The sequence below is a fragment of the Amphibalanus amphitrite genome, unplaced genomic scaffold (genome assembly GCF_019059575.1).
Source record: "Amphibalanus amphitrite isolate SeventyFive unplaced genomic scaffold, NRLGWU_Aamphi_draft 002060F_arrow, whole genome shotgun sequence".
Taxonomy (NCBI): domain Eukaryota; kingdom Metazoa; phylum Arthropoda; class Thecostraca; order Balanomorpha; family Balanidae; genus Amphibalanus; species Amphibalanus amphitrite.
In genome coordinates, this window is record NW_024883553.1 from 3631 (window position 1) to 11042 (window position 7412).

A 7412-nucleotide genomic window follows, 5' to 3' on the forward strand; every position below is an offset into this window, starting at 1 on the left:
CTGAAAGTTTCAAAGCGATGGGTCACTCGGTGTAGCTGTGGCAGACATTGAAACTTTTTATGAGGTGAGGTCACTTCAAGTGATTTGGTGACCTGACCTTGAACGACCTTGGTCTGAAATTTTTACATGTGTAGAATTGATGTATGATAAGGTGTGCCAAAAACGGCGGCGATATTCGCGAAAAAACCACAGGGGGGAGGGGTGTTCAAACACCCCCCTTGTACATACACAATCACAAGGCACAAATATAGGTACACAGTACACACACGGCAATTAATGATTTTGGTTTTAGGGGCACCCGACTGCCACATCATTTGGCTCATATGACACGCAATGGGCAGACCAGTCACACGCCCTGGGGAAACCACCCACTGACTTTCGCAGCGTTCAAGAAAACAAAATCGCATCATAAATTGATGTAGAAAGCTCTTATAAAGGATGGAGTCCATCAAAAACCAAACATGGGATAAAGCACAACAAAACAAGCAACGACTGAAAAATTAAACGCTCTTTTAAGTCACAATTGCATGCACCTAAACCCAATAAAAAACACAAGCCGTAGATTTGTTTAGCTAACTGGAATGCATAATGTATGGCTCTTACCGTGGTACTTTTGAAGGATCACAGGATTCAGGTTCTGCGCTGGCTCCCACGTAGGCATCCTTTGGAAAAGGAAAGGATGTCAGAAGGCCAGCTTAACAAAAAAACAAAAAAAAACAATCAAGTAGAAGTGGATTATCTTTGGAAGCTAGATGGCTTCTTTCTCGCGGCGTCGCACCGTAAATGTTCCATGTCACCGGTATCTCGGGATCTTTAGCCCCATTCCCTGCGAGTGGGGAAAGATTCCGTCATCCTCAGGTTTTCAATGGAATCCTCCATGGCAAGACCCCTAGCACAAATGCAAAACACAACCTTCGGCCCGCGACACCCAAACAAGGCGTCGCCCTTAGGTAGTTGAATTATGTCGCGAGTGTGTGCGTGAAATAAAATAATGTGAGTGAATTATTTCAATTCTAAACCCATAAATTTCGACCAGTTAACATGCTAAAGAATGTCTTTTATTCACTACTGGTTAGGCAGAATGCAGTTTCTGTAGTTTTAAAAGGAACCTAATCAATAAAAATAACTGATTTAACGTAAAAGCATATCAATGTCCTTTTCACAATGACGTTTCCAACGGGTTCAGAGGCCTATTCGGTGATTCCCAAACCAAGGAATGAATGACCCTAGCCATCAGACCGATCAATGAATCGTTTTCTTTTTTAACCCTAGTGCACACAAAGTGTCGAGGCTACCCGCATCGACACAATATACTGCATATGTTGAAACAGGGGCCAAGAAAGACCATGCTATTACTGCGATAACCACCAGGACATTCCAGCAGGATGACGCAACCAAACGCCCACTTTGAACAACCATGGAAAGAACCAGAAGGCCTGGTCCCTTTATCTCAAGAGCCAGCGGTCCCACCGCATTCCCGGGAATAGATACAAGTACATGATACGATGAAGTCTGCACACCAACGGAATTCATGAGAAAATATGCAAAAACAAAATTGTTTGTCCAATCGGTCACTAAGATATTGAAGGTGTCCCACTTCTCCCGCGTCCCAGTTATCCCCACTCTCCAACGCTTACCTGAAACCTTGCCACTTGATGAGGTACATCATGTTGCCGTCTTTCCACTGGTGGGCTAATATTCTTTCCACAAAATAGAGATCCTGAAAAAATCGATTCCGTCAATTACCTTTTCTTCAATTTAGCTTAACTAATTGGTAAGTTCGCCCCCCCCCTCCACGTGTTCCTAATGCACTGTTAGCTTTAGTGTTCAGCCTGCAAAAAGAGGCTGATGATAGGTAATAGTGGCGCGTCGTCTTATCGATATCAGCTATATAAAAGAGAAGTTAAAAACTAATCTTTCAAAATCCGAAATTAAATCGTAATTGTTGATGAAACATTTTGCCTTATTTTGCTCAAGGCAACATTTGGCCATCAATCATAACTTGGCCGTTTTATCTGTAACTTGGCTCATTACTAATTGCTTAGATTATAACCGATTAAGAGCAAGTACGCAGGAGAAATTAAACATTACGTTCAATACAATTTTAGCGTCTCTTTAAATTAATACCACAAGAGATAGTCCCGACCAGACACACAAGTAGGTGCAAGTGAGGCGCCATTGCATATTGTGTAGGCGCTACCTGGCTGCTTCCGCGGGACTTATCCCTTTAATAATGCCCTCAGTAAAAGTTGTATCAGCAAACCAGGTTTGACCCACAGTAAACCTTCATGAAATTGTCTGCTAGCTAAGCATTAACAAAATGAGAAACAATTGTGGTGCTTACGAAATATGAATAATGTCTTTCGCATATGGATACTGAACGAACACTTACCTGAACAGTTTTCGCCACTTTCCTCCTTCGTCCAGAAGTAACAGCTGCTGGTCGCTTCTAAAAAAAAAAGAAATATTACCTCACTTCAATTGACACACCATGATTTAAAAAAAAAATAGAAGGGTTATCATGGTAACACGCAATTCATCATTCATAATTCGGGTAGAAAGGAATGATTAATTCATTTACATGCGCCCCCTTAACCTGCGCCCTGCTGGGGGGGGGGGGTGTTTGAACACCCCCCTTATGGTTTTTCGCAAATATCTCAAAAACGGCGCTCGTTTTTTGTACGCCTTATCACACATCAATTCTACACATGTTGTGAAAATTTCAGACCAAGGTCATTCAAGGTCAGGTCACCAGGTCACTTGAAGTGACCTCACCTCATAGTTTCAATGTCTGTCATAGCTACACCGAGTGACCGATCGCTTTGAAACTTTCAGAGATTGCTAAGAGCAATAGCATGTACAAAATGCATATTTCAGAATTTTGATATCGATGACCTAAGGTCAGGTCAATTTTGCGACCTCCCCATTATAAGTCAATGGGAGAAAATTGAAATGCGCCTCTTTTGGACGAAAGACATTATAAACACTCCCAAACACTGAATTACAAGTAATTTATACACACTGAACATGAAAATGGTGTCCATGACCCCTGTTTATGCCCTGAGGTCATCTTAGGTCACGAATGGCATCAACAGTTTTTCGCAAATTACTTTTGATAGAGGCATGCTAGAGCGATAAAAACGCCTTAGATGTGTTCAGCTCGACGATACGGATCAACTGATATGCAACATGACACTTTCCGGTCAGGTCATGACCTTGACCTGATGTCAAATTTTCAAGTTGACCTTTCAAGGTCAAGTTATAGTTCATTCGATGCGTCTTGACGAGAGGAACACGATGTCGGTAAAAGTAAGCTCGTACAAGGCTTGGGTAAAAAATCATTGCAGAAAAACTGTTTCCGAAAAAATCGGCTATTTTGCAGTTTTTGCCCCCTGCATGCAAAACCGTTGACGTTAGGTCAAATCTGAGAGAATTATTCAGAAAGGGCGTTAATAGGGCTATCGAATGCGCTTTTCCGCGGCGCTTTACCTCTATTGGTTCCCGAGTTATGCGTTGGCTTCATGGAAATTGTCGACATTCGACCTGGAAATCGGCGAAATTTTGCCTTCAATGACCTCTGGTGACCTGACCTTTGATTTGACCAAAAAATTGACCGTAGTGATTTCGTCATTATTTTTGGCGCTCTTTCGAACGCCGCCTTCCGCGTATCGCTACGTGGCCCAGGAGCCGAGTTAGAAGGGGAGGGGTGTTCAAACACCCCCCCCCCCCCAGCAGGGCGTGGAAATCCAGGACCCCCAGCCGGGCGCGGGTTAATGTAACTCACTCACTCACTCACTCACTCATTCACTCCCACTAATCCGCGCCGAGCCGGGAAGGGGCGTCTGGACCAGTCTGGACGGCCAACCCGTATTTTTTCTGAGCTGAGCGGAAAATTACCGTGCGTAGCGCCGCCAAACTTTGCCTACGTTTTCGGCCGTTCCTCTCAACAAAAGTTAGTTTTACTATCCTGTGTTAGTTAGTTTGTTAGTGTTGGTTACCCTGTGATGATCTACTCGCATCACCTTGAATTTAAAAATCAATTTTCTGTCCTTCACATACGTCTCGAAAGGGAAGGGAAATAATTAACAGCTCAAAGAACAATGGGTCTTTTATACGCGCAACGAAGGAGAATGATGGTTAACCCTACTTCCCCATTCCCACTTTAATTTAAGGACATATTTCTAACTTTTGAGGCAGTGAAACTGCCTCTCACGATTCACAGGCACGGCAGAAGTAACTCAATACAGAATGGTTCTTTCGAAATAAATATTACTTTATTTATTTGGATATGGAGATTGTTAAATGCAGACACATAAAACAGATTGGATGACCCCACATCTTACCTTGCGTACATTAGTACCAGACAGCATCTTGGACTATCAAAGTGGCCTGAACATCCAAGCTACCTGAAAAGAAAGCCTGCATGTAAGATAGCTAACAAGTCACCTGGAAAGAAAGCCTGTATGGTGAGATTTTTCTGTAAGCATTTATCTTTCTTTAGCCGCTTTTAGTAACTAAGGCAGAAAGAAGACAATCTGTATGGCCAACGGGCATGCAGCAGGTGACTCATAATTTTTGTTGCCACTGCAATTTTCCAACAACGAATTGAATTAAAAGGTCAAGAAAAATAGACTTTCAAACAAGGTATTAACGGTTCCTAGTACAATGCACTCTAGAGCTGGCCTTTACTCCTCACTTGAAAACCTTACATTGTTGACCTTCTCAACAACACACTTAGGTATATAGGTACCATTATATTTTATGAGGCAACTGGCATTATGCCTTCAATCGCTACATTTAAATGGCTGAGATGTGTGCAATTTGCAGTGTTATACACAAATGATGCTAAAAGGTCAGTTGTATGGTTGAGTACGGCATGTTGGGCAACTTAAAAAATAAAAAAAACTGGGCAAAGGACACCGCTGTATACAGTATACACCCTTAAACCATATTCCGGGCGGGCTCTGAAAGGTAAGATTCCGGGCAGGCAGGGCAGGCTTATCAGCCCCCCGTTATTTCTCGAAAACCACGCATCGACGCAGCAAACGGCGTTTGATAGGTCGGTCAAAGAGCTACAACTTTTAAATAAAAATGCGTCAGGTCAATATTGAGGTCACCAGAGGTCATAAAAATAAAATGTTATTGAAATAGTAACCTAAGTATAGTAGATAAAACTTTTGAATAAAGACATAAAATTGACACCATTGTGCTTCTCTTGTCGAGGCGATTCGAAACAAATACTTGATGACCTTCATTAAGGCCAATTTAAAACTTGACCTCTGGTGGGGGAGAGGTCATGACCCAATAGGGGCGGGGTTGATACGTCACGTTGTATAGCAAACGACGCGTGACTTGGCAAGGCAAGCAGTTTGGTGCCACTTACATGTCTTTAGCGCCAATTTATCATGGTTTATTGACAAGCAACTATTGATGACCTCGCACGAACTCAGATGACCTTTTCCTGTCTCTGTCAGTAAATGATACCTGGATCGTCATAGATGATTCAATATGTCAAAATCCTGAAAGACTTGAGTGGTTTTGACTCGTTTCCACAAAGCGGTGCGCATTTCAAATTTATCCATAGGCTTGTAATGTAAAGATAATGAATCTGACCTGACCTTACCTCAGGTCATAGATATACAAATTCTGAGATATACAAAATGGACATAACGGTAGGTCATTGGGGGACCCACCCATAAGTTAAGGTCATAAGGCCAAAGTGGGTCTTAATTTCATTAAAGGTGACCCATAAGATAACAAAATGCTAAAACTGAGCTGAAAACCATTTGGGATTGAGAGACTCTTCAAGCTTTGGCCTATTGACAATACACTAAGAGGTCATGACCATAAAATGTCTTTGAATGACCTAGTTAGGCGCGGGAACCGGGGGGGCTAGCGGGGGCTGAGCCCCTCCAACTTTTCGGCTGGGGGGCTCATTATGTATTTGAGCCCCCCCCCCTCCTCACAGCTGGAGGAATCAAAATCGGAAATCTACCAACATAATTTCATAGATTCATACAGAGGCACAGGAACCGGGGGAGGGGGCAGTGAGGGAAGCTTGCCCCCACAACTCTGGGGCCGTGGGAGCAGTGCCCCACAACTTTTCATGAGACCAGGAACTATTAGGGCAGCTTGTCCTCCCCAAATTAGGGGTAAAGTTAGAAGGGCTCAGCCCCCGCTAGCCCCCGGTTCCCGCGCCCGGCGCCACTGCCCAAAACCTACACTTATAAACATGGTGTTTTCCCCTAAACTGGATTCAGATTGGGATCCTGAACACAAGTACATACTTCAAACAGGTTAGTGCACAATGTAGGGCAGCCCTGCATTTTGTTGAATTGATCCGGAGCCAGAGTACCTACATCATTAATTGACCCCGAGGCCTGAGATCTTGTAAAGAAATAGCAAGTAGCGGCTAGCCACATTTCAAGGGTAGTCGTAAAGCAGGCGTAACACTTCTTTTAGCAACCAAGGAGAGGTGCTGTAGGTTAGGTTGTAGGTTGTAGGTTTTAGGTGGTAGGTTTTAGGTTTTAGGTTGTAGGTTTTAGGTTGTAGGTTTTAGGTTGTAGGTTTTAGGTTGTAGGTTGTACTGGTTAGGTCAGGTTTGGTTAGGTTTGGTTAGGTCTATTTTGGTTTGGTTTGATTAGAAAGCATCTCTGGGTATAGTGACCATCCGGCCCCGCTCCTTGGTTGCAAAAAGAAGTTGAAGTGTGACGCCTGCAAGTCCGGCCCAAACAATCGCATGGCAAATCGGTACTCTGCAATACCAGTATCCAACAAATAGATGTCTACAAATAATTTCCACTTACCTCACAGACTTCAAAAAGCTCCCAGCACAAAAAAAAACACAAATTAGTACCACCCAAAGCTTTATCTCTTCCAAATCCCAACACTGACACCGCCACGTGGTGAGCCGTGCCGCGCCGATAACACCGCAACAAAAAACAGTGTTGTTGCAACTACACAAAACTTCATCATACTCTAATTCACGGGTTTCTAAGATACATAATATAATTAATTTATTTTTACACTTTTTTAAAAATAAAACAAACGTCTATTTTGATCGCTTCACATTCCACAGACCACACTATAAATCATATCATGTTACGTTTTTGCTGCATGCCCGCGCTAGCCCGCGCTGATCAAGGCGTGCGTTTCCGAGCTTCAACACAGAGCCAGCCGATGGTGGCGCCGTCTGTGGCAGATATTGGAACTACGAACCATCAAATTTTTTAGTTTAGAGATAGATGGCGCCTAAGGTGGACAATTTTTGAGTCCACCGAAACAGACTTGTTCTTTCGGATACGTTTACGTCCAGCTAAAAGGTGTTCTGTGCGTTTATTTTTACGTGGACTTTTTGGGTCCACCAAAACAGAATGTCCACAGTAAATCAGAAAAAAATCTTGAAAAGTCCA

At 43.1% G+C, this 7412-nt stretch overlaps 1 long non-coding RNA gene across 3 annotated transcripts; it reads right to left on the bottom strand.

The window, feature by feature from the left end:
* Positions 1 to 261: 261 nt before the first annotated feature.
* On the bottom strand, positions 262 to 7412 carry LOC122376233. 3 transcript variants are annotated; one of them, XR_006255566.1, is made up of 6 exons: positions 7106 to 7123; positions 6807 to 6993; positions 4344 to 4406; positions 2393 to 2449; positions 1638 to 1720; positions 262 to 662 (listed from the first exon to the last, which is right to left on the bottom strand). It is a non-coding gene; the product is annotated as an uncharacterized LOC122376233 (long non-coding RNA). The 3 variants fall into 3 exon arrangements; XR_006255564.1 differs by having other exon boundaries at positions 273 to 662; positions 6807 to 7411; XR_006255565.1 differs by lacking the exon at positions 262 to 662 and adding an exon at positions 724 to 826 and having other exon boundaries at positions 6807 to 7412.